Source organism: Sinocyclocheilus grahami, unplaced genomic scaffold (genome assembly GCF_001515645.1).
Source record: "Sinocyclocheilus grahami isolate Dianchi unplaced genomic scaffold, SAMN03320097.WGS_v1.1 scaffold579.1, whole genome shotgun sequence".
NCBI classification, from domain to species: domain Eukaryota; kingdom Metazoa; phylum Chordata; class Actinopteri; order Cypriniformes; family Cyprinidae; genus Sinocyclocheilus; species Sinocyclocheilus grahami.
Genome location: NW_015505758.1, coordinates 50,482 through 73,592, shown reverse-complemented (window position 1 = coordinate 73,592; position 23,111 = coordinate 50,482). Strand labels below are relative to the sequence as shown.

The 23,111-nt window shown below is 35.8% G+C and overlaps 1 protein-coding gene across 2 annotated transcripts in view; it reads left to right on the top strand.

Moving 5' to 3' along the window:
* The window catches only part of LOC107556800 (membrane-associated guanylate kinase, WW and PDZ domain-containing protein 2-like), a 71,668-nt gene that overhangs the window by 43,567 nt on the left and 4,990 nt on the right, over positions 1–23,111 (top strand). The window contains exon 1 of one of the 2 annotated variants that reach the window (XR_001605319.1): positions 19,384–19,669. The exons of the other annotated variant lie outside the window; for it this stretch is intronic. The gene's annotated coding sequence lies outside the window, so the exon portion shown is untranslated. Of the gene's footprint in view, positions 1–19,383; positions 19,670–23,111 lie in introns of those variants that run through there. 2 annotated transcript variants of the gene reach the window in all.

Here is a 23,111-nt window from a genome sequence, read left to right as displayed (position 1 = left end):
ATTAATCCAACATGGGAGAAAAAAAGACAAATCTTTCGCAGGTTCTTGCCTGTCTTTTTAGTGCAGCATATATCAGATAGTCAATAAGTGGGTCAGTGACTATTAGAGGTCTAAAACAAACAGAGAAACAAACAACAAAGTACTAAATGCTGAATCCATGAGGATAAAACTAAAGTGCATGCATGGGAAATATCATAGTTATGTTTAACATTTACGTTGGCTTTGGCCGGAAACCCTCTGAGACTGTCCTCTTTTCAAGTGTCTCCTTTCTCACAAATAGTGCACATGAAAGCAGGGCACAAGTCTAACCCTTAATGTGATCAATAGAAAAGCAATCTCCCAGAGTTTGGTTTAAAGTTTAGGAAGAACCCTGATTTTGCCGGACGATGTTTGTCAGACTTCTTACCCAGACTATATTAGTTGAAGATTTAAAAAGGAATATGAGGAATTGACATGACCAGAGTTACTTTATACAAGATGAACGTTGTCAACCAAGCGTGAATCTGATAAGGCAGTCGGGATTGTCCATCATTGATTCCAGCCTTGCAGCATCTGCCTTGAGGATTTCTGCTGCCGTTGTGTGTGGTAATCAAACAAAGGCATCATTTGAAGAGAGGCTATCTATTGTGACTGTTTCCTGCTAATGAGGTGAAATTAACTGCCCCTTCAATCCCACATGGGTCACAACTCTATCAGCACTGTGTGAATTACAGAAATTTAAACAGATCTTAGTCACATCAGCGAGCACTGAAAGGATAGTTAAAGGTGAAGTGTGTCATTTTTTTAGATGTTTTAAATGATTTCTTCTATTCTGGCTTAAGACAATTATTCGTACATTTATACACTCTAAACCTGCAAACAGCATGGTACAATTAAATTATCGTACTTGACTAGCCTGACACAGCACCATCAACCAGTGGTGTGAGTTTGGGGCGGGGCTATCTTAGAGTAATTCAATAATTCAATATCAATATGTATCGCGATATAATTTTTTTCAATAACGGTGATATGATTTTTAAACACATTTTCAATATACATATATACATTACCAGTGTTTCCCATACATTGATTTATTTGTGGTGTTTGACTTCGTTGAATAAACATGAGCACTGCACGTTTCAAAATCAAAACGCGTCGCGGGTGTTTTATATGAATGTATCTCTGAAGGGAAAGGACTGTCTTCAGAAAAGTTTCGATGGCATTTTCATTTTATCTGATAAAGTAGAGTTCATGAGCAGAGCTGCTTTGTTTACAGCCGTTACTGGAGAAAACCGCTAGTTCTACCGCTCTCAAAGCGCCTCCTGCTGGCAGACAATCAAGTGTGCATTTTCAACAAGCCCGTCTCCAGCAACATGTTTTTGTTGTTGCTCAATTTTTTACTCAGGGCACTTTTCATACTCTTTATACTGGGTAAAGCACATTTGTTTCAATATATAAGAATAGTCAGCCTACACTACCAGTCAAAAGTTTTTGAACAGTAAGATTTTTAATGTTTTTTTTTTTAAAGAATTCTCTTTTGCTCACCAAGCCTGCATTTATTTGATCCAAAGTACAGCAAAAACAGTACAATTTTGAAATAATTTTACTATTTTAAATAACTGCTTTCTATTTGAAAATATTTTAAAATGTAATTTATTCCTGTGATCAAATCTGCATTTTCAGCATCATTACTCCAGTCTTCAGTGTCATTTAAAACAGTTGAGTACTTTTCTTCAGGATTCTTTGATGAATAGAAAAATCCAAAAATCAGCATTTATCTGAAATAAAAAGCTTTTGTAACATTATACACTATTCCATTCAAAAGCTTGGGAGTAGGTATGATTTCTTTCTTTTTTTCTTTTTGGAAAAAAATTATAGAAATTAATACTTTTATTTAGCAAGGATGCTTTAAATTGATCAAAAGTGATAATAAAGACATTTATAATGTTACAAAAGATTCCTATTTCAGATAAATGCTGTTCTTCTGAACTTTCTATCCATCAAAGAAACCTGAAAAAAATCTACTCAGCTGTTTTCAACATGATAATAAATTATTTTTGTGCAACAAATCAGAATGTTAGAATAATTTCTGAAGGATCATGTGACTGGAGTAATAATGCTAAAAAGTATAGCTTTGAAAGCATAGGAATAAATTGCATTTTAAAATATTTTCAAATAGAAAACAGTTATTTTAAATAGTAAAAATATATTAAAATGTTACTGTTTTTGTTGTATTTTACATCAAATAAATGCAGGCTTGGTGAGCAGAAGAGAATTCTTTAAAAACAATAAAAAATCTTATTGTTCAAAAACTTTTGACTGGTAGTGAATGTCAGCCTATAGTTTGAAGTTAAAGATATTAATATTAATTAGGTAAGTCTGAGACGATTATTTGACAGTGATTTCACATTTCTTGTTTGTATGAAGGCTAAATACAAATAAAAGGTGAAAATTAATTTATTTGTGCTGTTTTTGTTCTAAAATATTGTCATGCACCTGGCAAATTCATTTTTCATAAGTTTGTATGCACAGACATCTGTGGTGGGCATTCTTGGCAGTTTTTACGAGGCTTGTTTTTATAGTGTTTATATCGATATCGGAATTATATCGTATCAACCGAAATTAAGAAATATAACGTGATATAAATTTTGGCCATATTGTCCAGCCCTAGGCTATCTGTTTTTTCAACCAATGGGAAACAAGGGGAAGTGTTCGGGAAACCTGTTTGGAAAAAGTCATAATTTTTGCAATCAGCTTAATTATTTGGAGACATTGGACAGTCTTTTTCATTTACCAACAAAAGCAGGGTTTTTTAGCAGAATTATAACAATGTAAAGAGCACAGGATGCAAATTAGGGCTTGTAATTAATGAATTCTTGTGTGTTTTGTTCTTGTTGTGCCAATAAGATGGTAAATGTAGTTTAGTTCAACGCTGTTGTCTCATACACTGGCTAAATGGTTAGCATATTCTGCACAAAGTGTGTGCAAGTGAATTCCGTCAATATTCGCAAATGAAATATTACCATAACCAACAAACTTCTGCCATGATTCTTCAATTGACTCGCCTGCAATCTGCAATCGAGTCATGGCTCAGATAATTTCCCACTACTTACTACAACATTATTATCAAGTTGATGCAAGCTTTTCTTGTAATTATGATCATTTAATTGTGATTTGAAAGCAGTAAATGCTTTGTTTGTTTGTGTAGTACTACGTGCTGAAGTGACAGTATCTGTTTGAGCAAACAATGGAAGACGGGATGAAGCAGAAGGGGCTGTAGGAATATTTAGACATTACTTCTGCTTGAAGAACTACTATTGATCTGCCAAGACCAGAAGTACCTTTCTTGAAAGGTGTTTAGGCAAAAAAAATTTTTTTTTAAAGAATGCTTATTGTAATGGCAATTCTTCGCCATTTCCACAAGGCTGTGTGTTGCACAGAAGATTTGATGCATGAATTCATAACTTGTAGTGTAAAACTTGACTTTTTCTTTGTCAAATTACATTTGATCCCAAAGACGTGAATTTTAGCTTTTCCCCTGGTCAAACGTCTATGCATATGTAGCCTATCATATATAAAACTAACCAAAGTGTGGTACATGTGATACAATACAAATAACACAAAATATACATATATCAAAACACAAAATCACTTTTAGTGCCAAGAAAATATCACAAAATTCTTAATGTTGTTTATGGCTGTAACACTTATTTTTGCAGTTTTGTTTGGTGTCATAGAAATTCGCTTGTTTGTATATTTATATACATTTATGAATCTATTTTTGTGTATTAATGTAAATTTATCTGTGCTTATTTACAGCGATTTTTAGCTGTGCTTCAGCAGATTTTAGGAAGCGTGGAGGAATACACACAGGTTTGACACACAGCTGAGCTGTTTTAGAGTATTACTTGAATTCATTCATGCAAATGGTGCATGAGAAACTGGCAATATCTCTATTATTGTACCGATACAAGCGTCATCGTGGCATTTAGTGTCGTACAACACCTTTTATCTGTTCAGCAAGCCACCTCTGTATCTTATTAATCTACCAGCGTGTGTTTGCGAGAGTTTTTGAGAGCATGTTTCAGAAACTGTCATGCTTTCTGATTACTTCTAATTAATTCTCTGATTTGGTGGAACTCGCTTGCTTTGCGTTGCGGTGTGTTTGTTTTCGGTACACTTACGTACGTGTGCGTGCATATACGAACGCGCGGAGTGAATCAGGCTGTCGTTGCGAGCATTACAGAGGAACATCAATTAGATGATGCTCAGCAGGCGTGAGGTTCAGCGGTTGAATTGATTTCATCTGCATATAGATGATAGGTGATTTACACCCTCTCTTACTGATGAAACCTCGCCACACACACTTCAACAAGCCCCTCAGGTAGTGCATGAGTGTTTGATGAACTGAGAATGAGTGTAGATTCATATCTAAATCCATTTAATGCTTCCTGGCACTCTAAGAACAAACAGCTATGCATTAATGTATGTGTGTGATGGCCTGAAAGCTGATGGGCCATATGGGTGGCATTTCTGATTTAATAACAAGTGTGTGTCTATTGATCCCTCCGCACAAGGTCCATAATGCACCACGCTTTGCTTTCAGTATGGAAATAGGCTTGATTGAGATCAATTTGGAAGGTGTTGGAAAGGCCTTATTTTGGAAACTGTTATTTTATAAATTATTTTGAAAGAGAAAATGGGTTGTGACATTTGAATTAAAACAAATTCAAAACTATTCTTTAAATAATAAATATTTATGAAACTTTTTCCTTGGCTGTGCAGCTTTTCTGTGCATGTAGGAAAGATGTTCAAATATTTGGGTCAGTATTTTTTTTCTTTTAATGTTTCTAAAAGTAGTATTTAAAATGCTCACCAAGGCTGCATTTATTTGATGAAATATTTTGTTGCATATTATTACAATTTAGTAATCTATTTTAATGCATTTTAAAAGGAAAAAAAATTAACTTAAATGATTTTAGCAAATGGCTGCAATACTTTCCGAAAAATACTTTCCGTACCCACTGTATTCCTGAGATCAAAGCTGCATTTTCAGCATCATTACTCTAGTCTTTAGTATCACATGATCCTTCAGAAGACATTCTAATATGGTGTTTTGGTGTGTGATACTTTTATTTTTAATCTTTTTTTCAGGATGCTTTGATGAATAGAATGTTCAAAAGAACATATTTTTTTGAAATAGAAAACAAAAAAGTGTCTTTTATTGTTACTTTTGATCAAATCGATGAATCATTGCTGAATATTTATTTATTTTAAAAAAAACTTGCTGACCCCAGACTTTTAGTATAGTTTTAGTCATATGTTTTAGACATATGTTTACCTGCATGTGATGACTGAATGTTTGAATCTTTAAATAAATTTGCAGTTATTTTTAATTTGTAAAAAATCTGCTAATTTAATAGTGTAGAGTAGACACATACAAAATATCCAAATATCCATATGCTTATTCACACTGTCAGATTTAAAAATGACCACAAAAGTACTCAATGTCCACTGGGACTGAGATGACCAGAAACAAAGATTATCAATGAATAGCTTAAATTTAACTTACATTTTGATATTTTCCTCACAAATATTAAATTACATTTATGGGGCTTTTTTAGGAGATCAACATTGTAAAATACCTTCCACTTTTGCTGTATAAAAATAGCAGCTTGAACATTGTTTAACATTTCTCTTTTTGTGCTTCATGCACAGTAAAACATTATACAGGTTTGGCTCCACATTTCATTTTTTATTGATCTTTCCATATAAGTAAAGTCACACACACACTTTACTCTTCCAGTGGCCATGCAGACTACCGAAATGCCACAAAAATCTCTACGGACAAAATATTGCAGGTGGAGTGTTCTACTAGGTTTAGAGAAACCTTGCGGATAAATATATTATGAAGATCAAATTATTTCCTTGCTTCATAATAAAATGTATTATAGTGTTAGTATTCCTTGAGGCCTCCCGTCTCAAACAGTGTCTGACTGGATGCACAAAGCCTCGTCTTGGTATGGCATAATTACCTCTAGACAAATGGATATGTGCTGACTATGGCTGAATTTAAAATTAGCCTGCTCTGAACCACCACCCCCAATCAATGCTAGTCGCTTTATGGCTCTATTAATGAGATTCCAGCAACAATGCATGGTTAGAGAAAGCTAATGGGCTCTCACGCTATACAGGACACCTGCAAGTGTTACCTTAAAGAAGCTGTAATGTATTGGGAATAGTGCTGTCAAACGATTAATCGGATCCAAAATAAACGTTTTTGTTTACATAATATATGTGTGTGTACTGTGTATGTTTATTATGTATATATAAGTACACACGCATGTATATATTTTGAAAATATGTACATGTATTTACATGCATATAAGTATATTCATTTAATTTATAAATATATTTAATATATAAACATAACATATTTTTCTTAAATATATACATGCATGTGTGTGTATTTATATATACATAATAAATATACAACTTACACACACATATATTATGTAAACAAAAACTTTTTTTTAATGCGATCAATCGTGATTAATCGTTTGACAGCACTAATTGGGAATAAGGCTGGGCTCAGGAAACACAAAGTGCATTTCAAATGCAGCCTAATGTTTGAAAAGATAATGAGATTCACATCTGATAGTTTCATATCAGTGGAGACGAATTAATTAATTAATTAAGGAAGTAGGCTGTTCTCCCAAAAATGAAAGTTCTGTCATTAATTGCTCACCCTCATGTCGTTCCAAACCCGAAAGACCTTTGTTCATCTTCGGAACACGATATTTTTGATGAAATTCGAGAGCTTTCTGATCCTCCATAGACAGTAACACAACTACCACGTTCAAGGCCCAGAAAGGTAGTAAGGACATCATTAAAATAGTCCATGTGACATCAGTGGTTCAACCGTAATTTTATGAAGCTACGAATATACTTGCGTGGTACTGTCGTGAACGCGCTACCAAGACTGACAGGGAAGAGAAGAAATTGTTGAATAGTCGTTATTTTAGTTTTCTTTGTGCACAAAAAGTATTCTCGTGGCTTAATAAGATTACGGTTGAACCACTAATCTCAAGGACTATTTTAACGATGTCCTTGCTACCTTCCTGGGCCTTGAATGTGTCAGTTGCGTTGCTGTCTATGCAGGGTCAGAAAGCTCTCGGATTTCATCAAAAATATCTTAATTTGTGTTCCGAAAATGAATGAAGGTCTTATGGATGTGGAATGACATTAGGGTGAGTATTTAATGACAGAATTTTCATTTTTTGGGTGAACTATTCCTTTAAAGAGATGCAAAAATTACAATTCATAATTTATTCAACCTATGTTAACTGACTTTCTTCTTAAGACCACAAAGGTAGATGTTTTGTTGGATGTTCTTGCTGCTCTTTTCCATAAATAAAAGGTGAACATTGACCAGTGTCTGTCAAGCTCAAACAAAACAAAACAACTATAAAAGTACCTCAGCAGTAGTCAGTGTAATTGGGCAATATATTCCAAGTCTTCACATGGCAAATTATTGTGTTAGCTCTTGGCAAGATTTTTAAAATGCTTCATTACCTACAATACTTACTTAAAGGGATAGTTTACCCTTTTTGCAAATGATGGCACAACTTTAATTTTCTTATGATGCTTTCTTTCTTTCTTTCTTTCTTTCTTTCGGGTGGCAGTGCAGAGATAATGAGGCTGATTTTACAGACTGTGCTGTATGTCCTGTGGTCACTGTTTGCTAATGTGCTGGTCAGCAGGACCTCTCAGCGGCGGAGGGAACATCTGAGAAGCAGTGACTTTGCTCTAATTGACTTTGAATCTGTGCTCAAATTGGACCAGCTACACATGCAAAGTAGGATTGTGTTAACAAGATGATTTTTGTTTTACTAGAGTACACTAAATGTAGAACTCATTGGTGTCTAAGAAATCACTAAGTGTCAAGTATGCAGACTTTTGACTATTGGCATGAAGTCTGGTCCACAAATGATTCTTGTCTAGAACTTGTTACTTAGACTATAAGGACTATCCAAACAGTGATAGTTTGACTGGTTGTAATAAATCCGTATTATACATAAAGGAGGTGTATCTCTATTGTAGCTGGTTTTATAGATACCTACCTCAATTACGTTTTTATCTGACAGTGGCACTCAGCAACAAAACTCACCTTTATACTAAAGACTAATTAAAAAGCTATCCATTGATTCTCTCCTCTCTTTTCTCTTCATAACCCATCTCCATTTCTTTCCTTTTCTCTCTCTGCATGAGAAAAAATGGATCAATAGGTTCTCGTCATGGAGGGTAGCAGAAGATATCTACATTTAACTTCTATGAAAGATGAAATAGAATCTTTAAAAAACTGCTCTGTGTAAAAATGTTTGTCAAATTCATTTATGAATGTCAAGTAATGTATTATATACAAATAAGTAGAGCCCGACCAATATGGGTTTTTTGGGGGCTGATGCCGATACCGATATTAGGAAGTAGATAACGAGATAACGAGAAGCACATGGCGGAACATGTGAGAGACGCTCTGGATGAAAGCGCACTTTCACTCTCTGACAGCAGATGGCGCCAAACTGCAGAAATAATAATAATACTAATAATAATTAATTTAAATGCAGCCGTTACCCCGGAAACCCTGTAAACTACTTTCTGTTTCCGAATCGTGTTTAAATGATTTAAACAGCCATTCAGATTTGTGTATTTGCTATGATGTTCATCACAGCACCAAATACTTAAATATTTAGACTTAATAGGTTATTTATTTTCAATCTTTTTTTACATTTGAATCTGGACTACAACATGCCCTAGATATTGTTTGAAAGTGTTTTGATTCTTTATTGTTTTGTCACACTTTACATTAGGGCTTCATTAGTTAACATAAACTGCCAATGAAAAATTATTCTGAACATTCATTAATCTTAGGTAATAACACATTGTTAAAATCGAAAGTTGCAACTGTGTTATTTAATGAGCTAACATGAACAAAGACTTGTATTTTTTTAACAAAGATTAATAACTTCTGTAGCAAATGTAGCTATTGCTCATTGTAAATGTTAATGCATTAACTAAGGTTAACTAATGAGGTCTTATTGTAAAATGATACCTATTGGTCTTTATAGTTCTTTTGCACTTTAATCTGTGTAAAACTTTTAACTTTATACATTTTTCTGTATTGTTTTATTGCATTTAAATGTTCAGTTATTTTTGTTATAAGAAAAGAGTTATTAAACCTGTTATACTGTATTATGACAGCACTTTTTAAAAAACTAAATTTAAATATTGTGATAATACCCTATACCGTGATAAAAGCATTAGCAATTAATCGCAACATGAGAATTTGATACCGGCATATCCCTATTAGGGAGTAAAAAAAGACTGATACCGATATATCGGCCGATATTCTTTATGTGTAGGCTATATTATAGTACAGTATAGTCAAAAATTTGGACACACTTTCCATTCCTAACCTTTGGACTGGTACTGTATCAGTAGCAAACAATGGAGTGCACTCTGCTGGACAAACTAATTCATATCAGCGGCCTATTCCCTGATACCGATATATCGGCGACAGGCTCATATTGGCCGATAATATCGGCTAAACGATATATTGGTCGGGCTCTACAAATAAGTATAAACTATTCTTTTTTTCTATTATTTCATGGAGATTGGCGTACTACTTGTAAAAGCATTATTATTTTACAGGATGGGCCTATTTCAGATAATCCTACCCATAAACAAAACTTGAAGACAAAAAGAACTGTGCTTGGCCAGTTTACATATCTGTCAGAACCTCCTGTCTGAATGGGTGGCTGTTGTCCAGAGTGAGCTGCACTGAGGACCAGACTTTTTTTTCCTCAAGTCAAAAGTCTGACTAGGCGAGACTAATGAGAGTCTGCTGGGCGGCGTGTGTCATGTAATGAGACAGGTCTTTGATAGCTACGACTACAGCATCTCCACCCTGATCTCTACACATAAACACTGTCTTTGATCAGCTCGAGCTCACACATGCTCACACAGAAAGACAGAAAGAGGATAATACCGCTCTCTGTGCTCTACAGCAACAGATGTGTAGATACGAATTTTAGTTTCAGTAGTATTCTTATGGCTGGTGGTGATGCTTCTGGGATTTGAGCTCATAAGGTTTTAAACTCATAAGGATGGAAGGCAGGCACATTAGCCAGATGCCATGTGCTGTAGTACATTTTTAAAGGAGCCGTTCTTGCGGTAACAGACAACACATGGTAATCAACTACACTCCACTACGCTCAATTACAATCAGACATCTCAGAGACAAAAGACGAGACAAACAAGAGATTGCTTGGCAGTACTACAATAAACAAACGTGCTAATTTAACATTGCTGGATTTGAGTCAGCCTTTTAAATTAAACTGAATTAAACTGTACTCAATGACCTTAGTGAACTGAACAGAGCTTAATCGAAATGAGATGGGCTGTGCTGAACTGAATTGACCTAAAGAAAGCTGAACTGCTAAGCTGCTTAGCTCAACTAAACTGAGTTTAACTGAACTGAATTGAACTAAACTGAGCTCTACTGAACTGGTTGAACTGAGATGTGCTGTGATGAGCTAAACTGTGCTGAGTTGAATTCAACTAAGCTAAACGGCGTTGAACTGAGATGTTGTGCTGTAGTGAACTAAACTGAGCTGTACTGAAATATACTGAGCTCTACTGAACTGGTTGAACTGAGATGTGCTGTACTGAACTGGGCTGTGTTTCCCAAAAGCATCGTAAGCCTAAGTACATCGTAGACCCATTGGCCCTCATTTACGAAATGAACGTATGACAGAAAATTGGGCGTACGGTCGTTTCAACGCAAAACTTGGAATTTATCAATATGGATGTGAGCGGTGGCTACGATCAAATCTCACGTCTGGTCTCAGCTTGTGTATGCAAGTTTTTGAGTTACCTGAACTTGCGCGCAGCATAGTAAATGTGGTGGAGAATTGTAGAATGACAGCAATTTTTTTTTTCTTTTTTTTTTTCCTAACTGTCAAACGAAGCTCATTAGTCGATCGTTAACCAGTAAGATTAGAATGTCTTTTTAAAAAAATATATATAAAGGGCTTTAGCTCTGATACCGATATATCGGCGACAGGCTCATATTGGCCGATAATATCGGCTAAACGATATATTGGTCGGGCTCTACAAATAAGTATAAACTATTCTTTTTTTCTATTATTTCATGGAGATTGGCGTACTACTTGTAAAAGCATTATTATTTTACAGGATGGGCCTATTTCAGATAATCCTACCCATAAACAAAACTTGAAGACAAAAAGAACTGTGCTTGGCCAGTTTACATATCTGTCAGAACCTCCTGTCTGAATGGGTGGCTGTTGTCCAGAGTGAGCTGCACTGAGGACCAGACTTTTTTTTCCTCAAGTCAAAAGTCTGACTAGGCGAGACTAATGAGAGTCTGCTGGGCGGCGTGTGTCATGTAATGAGACAGGTCTTTGATAGCTACGACTACAGCATCTCCACCCTGATCTCTACACATAAACACTGTCTTTGATCAGCTCGAGCTCACACATGCTCACACAGAAAGACAGAAAGAGGATAATACCGCTCTCTGTGCTCTACAGCAACAGATGTGTAGATACGAATTTTAGTTTCAGTAGTATTCTTATGGCTGGTGGTGATGCTTCTGGGATTTGAGCTCATAAGGTTTTAAACTCATAAGGATGGAAGGCAGGCACATTAGCCAGATGCCATGTGCTGTAGTACATTTTTAAAGGAGCCGTTCTTGCGGTAACAGACAACACATGGTAATCAACTACACTCCACTACGCTCAATTACAATCAGACATCTCAGAGACAAAAGACGAGACAAACAAGAGATTGCTTGGCAGTACTACAATAAACAAACGTGCTAATTTAACATTGCTGGATTTGAGTCAGCCTTTTAAATTAAACTGAATTAAACTGTACTCAATGACCTTAGTGAACTGAACAGAGCTTAATCGAAATGAGATGGGCTGTGCTGAACTGAATTGACCTAAAGAAAGCTGAACTGCTAAGCTGCTTAGCTCAACTAAACTGAGTTTAACTGAACTGAATTGAACTAAACTGAGCTCTACTGAACTGGTTGAACTGAGATGTGCTGTGATGAGCTAAACTGTGCTGAGTTGAATTCAACTAAGCTAAACGGCGTTGAACTGAGATGTTGTGCTGTAGTGAACTAAACTGAGCTGTACTGAAATATACTGAGCTCTACTGAACTGGTTGAACTGAGATGTGCTGTACTGAACTGGGCTGTGTTTCCCAAAAGCATCGTAAGCCTAAGTACATCGTAGACCCATTGGCCCTCATTTACGAAATGAACGTATGACAGAAAATTGGGCGTACGGTCGTTTCAACGCAAAACTTGGAATTTATCAATATGGATGTGAGCGGTGGCTACGATCAAATCTCACGTCTGGTCTCAGCTTGTGTATGCAAGTTTTTGAGTTACCTGAACTTGTGCGCAGCATAGTAAATGTGGTGGAGAATTGTAGAATGACAGCAATTTTTTTTTTCTTTTTTTTTTTCCTAACTGTCAAACGAAGCTCATTAGTCGATCGTTAACCAGTAAGATTAGAATGTCTTTTTAAAAATATATATATAAAGGGCTTTAGCTTTATATGCGAATAGCAGCATAAACAAGACCATGAGGATTCAATCGTCACATCATGCACCTGCAGCACTTCTGTGAAAGGAGAAAAACTGAAATTAAGTCTATAAAAGGAATAAAATAAATAGGATCACACAAAATATATAATATAATACAATATAATTAACAGAGGGAAAAAAACTGTGCAACAAGTATAGGCTACGCCCGTTTTTGTGACACTCTTAATGCATTTTATTATTTTTTTCTTTATATCTTTATTTGATTTAATCCACCTGATCGCTCAGGTCCCTCACGCACACACAAACAACATTAGTAGCTCATTAGTCGATCGTTAACCAGTAAGATTAGAATGTCTTTTTAAAAAAATATATATAAAGGGCTTTAGCTTTATATGCGAATAGCAGCATAAACAAGACCATGAGGATTCAATCGTCACATCATGCACCTGCAGCACTTCTGTGAAAGGAGAAAAACAGAAATTAAGTCTATAAAAGGAATAAAATAAATAGGATCACACAAAATATATAATATAATACAATGTAATTAACAGAGGGAAAAAAACTGTGCAACAAGTATAGGCTACGCCCGTTTTTGTGACACTCTTAATGCATTTTATTATTTTTTTCTTTATATCTTTATTTGATTTAATCCACCTGATCGCTTTATAACTACTTATTTTTCATTCTTGTTCTGTTCTGAATACCGTTAAATTTAAAATATTTGTTGTAGAGTGAGGGGAACTAAATAGGCTGTTTATATTTACCAGTATTTTAATATACATATAAATTACATAAATTAATGTAGCCTAATTGTTTGCAATTACAAAGTTAACGGGTGTTTTTGGAGTAAGATCAATTTCTCTTTCATGAGATTACTTCCTCTTTTTGGCCGGGTTTCGATTATTCGTACGATGAGATTGGCGGCATACGAATGTTTCATGAATCACACGTGAACTCTGTCATAAATTGATTTGTGCGCACGGATCTGTGCTTGTTTCTACGTTAGATTGATAAATGAGGCCCATTGCCACCAATGGATCTACGATCAATTTAGGCTTACGCTGCTTTTGGGAAACGCAGCCCTGAACTGTGCTGAATTGAATTCAACTAAGCTAAACTGAGTTGAATGGAGCTGTTGTGCTGTAGTGAACTGAACTGTACTGAACTAAACTGAGCTCTACTGAACTGAGTTTACGTTCCTCTCGTTGATAGCAGAAGAGTGGATCCAGCGAGAGCTTGATGGGGCGACGCGGAATGAAAAAGTTTTTTTTAGGAGTCGTGGTAGTAGAGGCGGCGCAACTATAACGATATGTGAATAATCCCGTCCACTCTAAAGCGGTACTGAACTGCAGTGGAAACGCAAGCCGAGCCGAACCGTGCCGTGCTGTACTGAGCACCACGCAGTGGAAAAGTGCCATTAGATGTGCTGTGCTGAACTAAACTGAGCTAAACTAAACTGAGCTGGACTAAACTATACTGACCTGTACTGTATTGAATTGAATTAAAGAAAGCTGAACTGAACTGAGTTGCGCTGAGCTGAACTAAACTGAGCTGTACTGAACTGGATTGTACTGACTTGAATTGAACTAAACTAAACTAAACTAAGCTGTACTGAATTGTGTCGAGCTGAGATGTGATGTACTGAACCGAACTGTGCTGAACTGAATTGAACTAAACTAAACTGAGCTGTTCTGAACTAAACTAAGCTGTACTGAACTGAGTTGAACTAAGATGTTGAGCTTTAGTGAACTGACCTGAACTGTACTCAACTAAACTAAGCTGTACTGAATTGAGCTTAGATGTTGTGCTGTAGTGAACTGAACCTTACTGAACTAAACTGAGACGTGCTGACCTGAATTAAACTAAACTATACCAAGCTGTACTAAACTGCACTGAATTGAACTGAACTAAATTAAACTAAGCTGTACTGAACTGAACTAAACCAAACCGAAGTGGGCACAGCTGAACTGAAATGAACTGAACTGAGAGAGTTGAACTGAAATGTTGTGCGGGAAATGTTAATCAGGGGTGCGTTTCCCAAAAGCAACTATGGTCTCAAATTTCTTCGTTACCAGTAGAGATCAATGGAACTAATGACCATAGTTAGCTAACTATGATTTTAGGAAACACACCCCCAGAACTGAACTGCACTAAACTAAACTGAGCTGTACTGAATTGAGAGAGTGTGCATTAAAAAGACTGAAGTTAGTGTATTTTAGGAAGTCTCCTCATACATCTTATCTGTATCTCTGGCAACTTTTAGATTTAGTATTGAACACTCTAAATGCTGTTAGAGAGTTATTTAATGTCCTCTTTAATTATTAAAGCTTAGTAAAATATTTACTGCCCATATGAACAACTCTTAACAATTGTGTCCATTGTAAGAGCTTTAAACAAGCCTCATCATTTATGACAAATTTGACAATTAGAAGTACATTCCTGCCCTTTAATCTTCAGGGTTATTACACTGCACACAAGATCTTTATTTCTCCACAAAGACATCACTCATCTTTTATAAACTTGTCATTGTGTGATATCTGTAAAATGAACTGAGAATTGGAGAGACTGTGTGTGTGTGTGTGTGTGTGTGTGTTGTGTAAATGATGGAGGCTGCAGCTCCTTCTACAGCTCTGAGGATGATGGACATTTTCTATTAACCACTCTAACGCCACTCCCAGTGTGAGAAATGAGCGTGTGTGCTCATGTGTGTTTGTGTGTGTTAGATGCAACTCAGATAGACTACTTCTACATTCCGCCAGACTCTTGGACTACACTGATTGACATGTCTCAGATAAGACACATTATCACAGGAAAGCATGATACTTTAGAGCCAATGATCTGATTTTTATTATTATTATTATTACTATTATTTTGTTAATTGATTCATTAATAATTTAGTTATTTAGTTTAGTAAACATACTATGGGTCTCATTTAATTGCGTGGATTAAGCATATTTATATGCACAGGATAATTTCTCATGAAAAATTTCCACCTAATTCACAGCACTTGCACTTGCATATGCACATGAATTTGTTCTTAACCTGTTCTAATGCTATAATTCTAATGAATTTGAAGTATTCTAAATGAGCGACAATGTGCTTGAGGTTAGTAATTTGCATAAACACAAGCAAACCATCTCCATATAAGGCTTTCCACAAAAAATTGCTTTACAGCCTTCCATTACTCTTATGAAATATAAAGAATTTTAAATTAAATATCTATACATTTTAACACGTTTCATTTTGTAAGACCACCCAGAGTGTTATTTATTTTTTTTTTTTACGTATGTGTGGTTTTAGTGGTTTCAGTTGTTCTTGTTGTTCAGTCTAGAATAAGAATTTTGAATAGTTAATGAACAAGTACAAGTGATTTTTTATTAAAACATTGCTATGTAGATTTCATGCTCTTGGTAAATGAGACCCAATGCATGTATTATTAGCATGTTTACATTAAAATGTATATATATATATATATATATATATATATATATATACACATATATATTAGGGCTGTCAGTCGATTACAATTTTTATTCAAATTAATTACTGTCACGATTTCACACTGGGAGCACGGGAACGAAGGAGCGAGGAGACGAGGAGTAAAGCAAATTTCTTTACTCTTTAAAAAAAAAAATCTTTAATGAAAACAAAGCCGGGAACATGGGAAACACTGAGTACATGAAATGACATTTAACAGCGAACGCAAGACACTAGGAAACACTGGGTTTAAGTAATGGAGCAAACAAAGGAACTGACGAGATGATTAATAAACACAGGTGGAAACTAATGAACTATAATGAGGAACAGGAACAGGAAAACCAAATATGGGCATAATCATAAACATGGAGCACGTGGGGGAGGAAAACACAACATGTGCGTATATATATATATATATATATATATACATACACACACACACACACACACACACACAATTGAGTACTGAGGTTAGGATTAAGGTTTGGTTTTTGGTTATTGCATGTAATTAAGCATCATTTATTGCTATTGCTAGAGTACTTACATGTAACATGTAACAAGGACAATTAAAGAATGAAATTCATTGAGCAGGTTTCTAAATGAGCATGTCTGCTCACTGGTTTCAGCTCAGTCCCTCTCTCCTAATTAGAGGCTTATTATCTAAACAGCTGTCTTCCTGATGCCCACTCCAAATATGGGGGCACACAGAAACCCGCACACACACACAGAGTCATTACTGAGATATTAAACTATAATAAAGTGCTACATCTGCCTACTGGGCTGAAAGGTGCAGTGCTGCTGCGTGTAGCAAATAAGGATTTTATGATTTAATGCGGTGTGAGAGTGAAACATGTTAACTCGCCAGATGTTGCTCACTTGTTTATGTTTGTGAGAATGGTCACACATGTGTTATGTAGGTTTTTCTGACTGCCCGCCACTAGCCAAATGTATAACTAGGTCTGCATAAGCTGGTTTATATTAGTTAATTAAAGGGCTGCTATTTTGGGGGGAAAAAATGTCCATAATCTTTTCCTTGTGAGGTCATTCAGAACCATAAACGCATATTAAGTTCTTGTTTACAGGTCAATGCAGTTCTATATTTAATCATTTAGTGTTGGTGTTGATGTTGTTACTTATGTTTTTAGGTCAACTGCTCTTACCCAATGTCATTTAAATATAGAAGTCTTAAAGGTACAGTATCAAAAACAGCCTGTTCAGTGTTAACACAATGGCCCAACCAGGTGTGATGGAATAAATGGATTTGTTAACGATAGAAAGAAATACAAGGCACTTCTTCCGGTCCAAAAAAGTTCACAATAGAAGCATTTAAAATGACTAAAACACTGCACACAGATGCATTTCTGCCTTCAGCCTTCCTTAAGAGTGTGTCAGGTAAAACATGAGTCACAGGTGTAGATATAATTAGTCAGTGAAGTTGGAAGAAACCAAAATAACCATTAAAGGCGGACATAACCTTGTTAACCATTACAAAATATAATGATGTACATCACTATAAATTTTTCTGTATTCTCACGTATACAATATTTGTAACACTTTAGTACAGGGACCAATTCTCACAATGAACTAGTTGCTTATTAGCATGCCTATTATTAACATATTGGCTGATTATTAGTAGCCTACTTATAAAGCACATATTCTACATGACCATTCTACATCCCTAATCCTACCCAATACCTAAACCTAATAAATACCTTACTAACTATTAATAAGCAGCAGATTAGAAGTTTTTAACGGCAAAAATTGTAGTTAATGGTTTGTTAATGGCGAGAATTGGACCTTAAAATAAAGTGTGACCACCATATTTAAACTGCTCTACATTATATTTTACTATGTAAGTGTTTATTTATATTATGTGAATATATATTAATATTTAATCATTTGAAATATATTTTTCTCCTTTAATATTTTACTTGCCATGAGGCAAGTGACACAGATGTCTGTCTTTATTGTATATACAATTGCTCTTTCCTCAAAAACGTTAAAAATGTTCCTTCTGGTACTGAGGTCCTGGAAGGCAGCAGCTGTGGGATGTTATGAGAATTCAATACAGTCTGTTCTCTCTCTCTGGGGGTTCTGGTGGCACCTGTTCTTCATCATGTGCTCTGTACTCACTCAAGGGCAATGGCACCCTAAACACTTCATTTACTCATTTTGTGTGGGTTTGTTATGAAATGTATTGAAACTTGGCAAACCAAGTTGAGCGTCTGACTGTGAAGTTCTTGTCACAGTAGAAGAAATATCAGACCTCCCTTGACCTTTACTTACAGAAATGGTTTTTAGAGTTTCTGTTTTAAAGATTCACCCATTTAAGACATGACTTGAAATTGTACCCAAAATTCTTACACGGCATACTTTTTTTTGTAATGAAATAAGTGATAAAAGGTATTATGGTAGTTCCATGTTACATAGAATGTGTAATCGGTTCAATCAAATCTTTAAAAAGATCCAGTTACAGGGATAGTTCACCCAAAAATGAAAATTCTGTCATTAATTACTCACCCTCATGTCGTTCCAAACCTGTAATACCTTCTTTCATCTTCGGAACACAAATTAAGATATTTATGATGAAATCTGAGAGCTTTCTGACCCTGCATAGACAGCAAGGGAACTACCACGGTCAAGGCACAGAAAGGTAGTAAAGACATCGTTAAAATAGTCCATGTGACATCAGTGTTTCAACCTTAATTTTAAAAAGCTACGGGAATACTTTTTGTGTGCAAAGAAAACAAATATACGATTTTTTAATATAACGATTTTTTTCTCTTATATGCCAGTCTTCGATGTGCGGTCACATCTTAATTTGTGTTCTGAAGAGGAATGAAGGTCTTACGGATTTAGAACGACATGAGGGTGAGTAATTATTGACAGAATTTTCATTTCTGGGTGAACTCACCTTAAGACAACAATTGCAGCTCGAACATCATTAGTTTGAAACCTAAAGCTCAGAGTTGTGATGGCTCTTCAGGTCTACATAGTAGCTGAAAATTGGCTGCTTAATATTTTTGTGAATGCTGAACGGGTGAACTTAAAATGTTATACTATTAATTATTAATGCAGTAAAAATAAAACACTAAAAAGCTAAATCATTTTAGGCATTTAGGCAGCACAACATAGTAATTTACATTATGAAAAATGGATATAAAATTTGCTGTACGTCTCCAGTCCAACCATAGAGGGCGATGAATCTCTTCCCATCCTCCATCTCGTACACAGGGAGAGAGAGCTTTGTGATAGGTTCCCACTGTTAGGCACGTTTCTTCTGCAGCGTCCCAGTGCTCAACCTCTCTGAGTCTCTCTGTCTGTCTCTCTCTCTCTCTCTCTCTCGGTCACTGCAGAGCGACACTCTCTGTTACAGCAGCGTGCAGAGAGACAGCCTGTAGCACTGAACCCATCTAACACTGCTAGGAAACCTGCACACTGTGGCCGTAGACCTTTGGAGACCTGGACTGCACACACACACACACACACACGCATGCAATCACAGACATGCTCAAATCATCGCCTGCAACATCTGGCTGAGCCGTGCAAGAGAAGTGCCGTTCCATTGCGCTCTGTGAGTCGACTTACGAATCGTGTGTGTGTGTGTGTGCTAGGGATTTGCCGAGGCTTTGGGGTCTGCAGTCTTGATTTATTTTCTCTCCAAGGAGCTGAGTGTGTGAGAATTAATTTGTGTGTCATTTGGCATTAATTTGCTGTTCTGTGACATTCAGACAGAACTGTGTGCCGAGGATGTCTGTGTGATTTGATTGCAAACCAGAGGTTTTCTTTAACTGAGTGTGTGTGTGTGTGTGTGTGTGTGTAAATAGCATGATTGTCATGTCTGGTTAACCGGCATGTCTGAAGTAGGTTATTCTAGATGCATTGGGCTTGCTCTACATGGAGTTTTAAAATCCACCGGTGTGTGTATGAGCATGCATGATTCGATGGATGATGTATATGTTTAGTGTTTAGGGTGCACGTTTGAAGCATTAAAAAGCGGTTTCTGAAACCCACACGAGCATAATTACTTAGTATGACGTCTTTTTCAGCACTATGCTTTTTGATGACATATGACTTTGCGCCAGTGATGTCTTGTGTTTCAGCCAGACTGTGTGTTTAAATTATGGTTTAGGAAATAGTTTGCCCAAAAAAGAACATTCAATGTTTAAAAGGAGAAATTTTGAGATATGTTCATGTTGTTTTTCCATACAATGAAAGTGGATGGGGACTGGAGATTTTGTGCTCTAAAAAGGTTACAAAAAAACTAAAACTATAAAAGTGGTATGTATGAGTTGTATGTCTTATAAAAGCCATATGATACACTCTAAAAAAAATGCTGGGTTGTTTCAACCCAATGTTGGGTCAAATATGGACTAACCCAACTGTTAGGTTAAATTTTGGTTACATTTTTAAATTAGCTTTTTAACCCAACAATTGGGTTAGTTCATATTTGACCCAACATTGGGTTGAAACAACCCAGCATTTTTTAGAGTGTAGCTTTGTGTAAGAAACAGACTGAAATTTAAGCTATTATTACCTGAAAATCTTTGATAGCCGTGGTTACCTTTCAAGTGGATGGGGACTGGAATTGTTGAAGAAAGTGGATGGGGACAAGATATCAAGGATCAAAATGATCTATGATCATAAAAAATATGAAAATAGGATCACTTTGTGTGAGAAACAGGCCAAAATTCTCTGAAAAAGTCATTATTGTCTGAATTGTATGCTCCATCACCGCTCTTAAATCTTAGGATGAACGTTTTTCTTTGAAATTTACTTTTTTTGAAGAAGAAGAATTTGAAAATTTGGAAAAATGTGGTATATTCTCACTAGTCTTGAATTGAATTGAATTGAACTGAATGTGACACAAAGTTTGAATATACGCACTGTCAAATCTTACTCTTTTTTATTTTTCTTGTTGCTTTAAAAAAAAAAGTGCTGTATGTTTTGACTAGTATATGCAAGCTCAAATGTTCATTTTTGGGTGACCTAGCTGTTTAAAGATGTAAGCTTTAATGTGACATTTACTAATTATTAAAAAATAAATGTTTGTTGCCAAGAGGTAGAATTTTTTACAATTTAATTTGGAGAAATGCTGGATGTTCTCATTAGTCTTGTAACCATTTTGGTCCGTGTAACCCTTTGCAGTTCTTTGTTCAATTCGCACCATCAAAATGAACCAAATTGAAAGTTGGCTTCAAACTTTCATTTTCTATTTTTTTGGAGCAATTTACAAACGGATTATTGTCTCTCATTTTAATTTTAAATTTTACGAGTTACGAATCTGATTTTTGAACTAACATAAAAAATTACTCATTATTCATTCTGCGCATCGAGGAACATTCATCGTTTTGATTACGCACGGCTAGGGAGAGATGTTGCGGATGCAGTCGTTCGACCTGTTTGCGGCTCTGTGTATGGTAGGAAGATGATGACTGGGATGTTGAGCGCTTCGGGATACAGGTTGGGCAGGGGCGGCGCCAGAGAATTTTGAACGCAGGTGCTGAGGGTGTGCTAGATCTTTGACAGGGGGAGCTGGGCACTTCTGGGCTTCAGACTCATTCCTCCCACTGGTCGCTCTTTTGCGACTAACTCCCCCCCCCCCAAGAATACCAACATGTTCACCTTCTCTGGTTTAAGAAGCATCTTTTACTTTACTTTAGCGTGAAAACCATCCATTGTTTCCTCAATTCTCCAATATTCGCGTCCTCAGAGCCGGCGCCAGCCGGGATACAGTGCTGCACTGATGAGGGGGCGGTTGAGGTAACGAAAGGGGGCGATGACGTAGCACAAAGTAAAAAAAACAAAACAAAAAACATATGTAGCCCATTCACGTATTTGTCGGACCGTAACCAAACCTTCCGGCTACTATTAGAATACTGGGTTCACACAGATAGTGTTTTGGTCACGAGACGGGCAGGGGAAGTTTTTTTTTTTTAAACCGCAAGGTCTAGAGACTTGTTTTTAGAAGCTGAATTTCTTTAAACTTGAGCGCTGTGTGCCTACAGCAGTGGTGTAGCAAGTCAGCCCCGGGCCCATATGCAAAAAATTTTATTGGGCCCCCCCGAACGTTATTGGCTCCAACTCGGTTAACTTATTGTTGATTTTTCTGAAGTGATTAACGTTGGTGTATTCACAAACTGTTTTATTTATGGTATAAATGCTTGGAAATAATATTTAATGAACATTCATCGTTTGTAGCACGCAAGCCACCCAATAATCACAATAAGATTTGTGCTTTGTTACTTATATTAAAACACAAAGTGTCACCCTTCTGTCAATTTTATAATAAAATACTAGGCTACAAACAATAAATATGTTTTTACGCTTCTAAATTTGTAGTGAGATATATTCGTATTATATTCGTAATATATCCTATATTCGTCTCAGTTCAAGCAGCATGTGAATCAATGACATTTTCGTCTTTAATATTTGCAGCACGAAATAAACATGAATACATATTTGAATGCATGTTGAAAACATCTGAACAATTTAATACAAACGAATGTTTCATGAAATCGATCAATTAGAGTTTAAAAAAACGTCAATGAGCCTACCTTTTATTGCTGTTTTTATGTTAAATGTGAAAAATGACAGGTTGGATGCAACAGACTTTTTATTTTTATTTATTTATTTATTTTATTTAAAAAAAAAAAATTGGCGGCGTATAGGTGGAATTCTTACATTAACTTCACGCAATAGGCCTATAACCTGATTTTATTATCGTCATTTTGACTTCATTCTTAAAATATTATGATGTTAATCTTATTTTTCAACATGGTACTAAAATGCCGCCATAGGCTATTTGTACTGCATGCAAACACACTCTTGGCACAGAAGCTCAAAAAACAAAAACAAACAAAAAATAAATAAATAAATAAAATACTAAGGAGATATTTGAATTATTTATTAATGAACTAGTATTTTCTGAGTCAGTGTCGCAAGATGAAGTTGACGATCCTGACTCATCTCCTCAGGATGCGCGCCTTTAGAGAGAAATACATATTTATGGATTA